Source organism: Neofelis nebulosa, chromosome 2 (assembly GCF_028018385.1).
Source record: "Neofelis nebulosa isolate mNeoNeb1 chromosome 2, mNeoNeb1.pri, whole genome shotgun sequence".
NCBI classification, from domain to species: Eukaryota; Metazoa; Chordata; class Mammalia; order Carnivora; family Felidae; genus Neofelis; species Neofelis nebulosa.
Genome location: NC_080783.1, coordinates 57,418,305 through 57,419,232, shown reverse-complemented (window position 1 = coordinate 57,419,232; position 928 = coordinate 57,418,305).

The following is a 928-nucleotide window of genomic DNA, read 5'->3' as shown; positions in this document are numbered from 1 at the left end:
GTCCAGGCTTCTAATGAGGAAAGATCACTCCCTAACTGTCTAGTTGTTTATCATGATAAATAGTTGATGTTTTAAATAGACTGGAAGATTACTTAATCTATGATATATTACTGGATATAAGGCCATAATTATGTAAATAATAATTTAACACCTTCATATAATGTAGATTCACAGTAGCATTTATTGCCAGTCATTTGACTATATGATGTTAAAATTTTTTTCCAACCAAAAGCAGTAACGTTTTAGACATCCGTTACCTATCTGTTCCCTCAGAGAATCTAGAGGTGCTAAATTTCTCATTGGACAGCACAGGAAGCAATTCGTCAAGTTCTTGAAGACCCACGTTGTCTTTCTCTTGGTATCATATTCTTATTGCATCACTAGCCTAATACTCTTGAGACTTAAGTTCCAATGAGATTTAATATTTACATTCCCCAAAGTGCTTATTTTCATTTATTTAGTAAAAATCTTTAGTCTTCAGGGTCGGTGCAAGGTAAGTTGTCTGAATAAAGATCTGCCTAATTTACTGCCCCTTATCTCCAAGAGTGTACCTACTTGTTGAACATATGGTAGATACTCAACAAATAGTTAATGTGTGAATTTAGGTCAGGGATAACCCCTGATGTTTGGAAATGAAACAACACACTTCAAAATAACCCAGAATCAAAACCAAAATCACAGGGGTGCCTGGGTGGCTCAGTCGGTTAAGCCTTCAGCCTCAGCTCAGGTCATGATCTCATGCTTCCTGGGTTTGAGCCCTCCTGGGTCGGGCTCTGTGCTGACAGCTGGGAGCCTGGAGCCTCCTTCAGATGCTGTGTCTCCCTCTCTCTCTGCCCCTAATCTGCTCATGCTCTCTCTCTCTCTCTCTCTCAAAATAAATAAATAAGCTTAAAAAAAAAATAAATGTTCATATTAGAAAAGGAGAAAA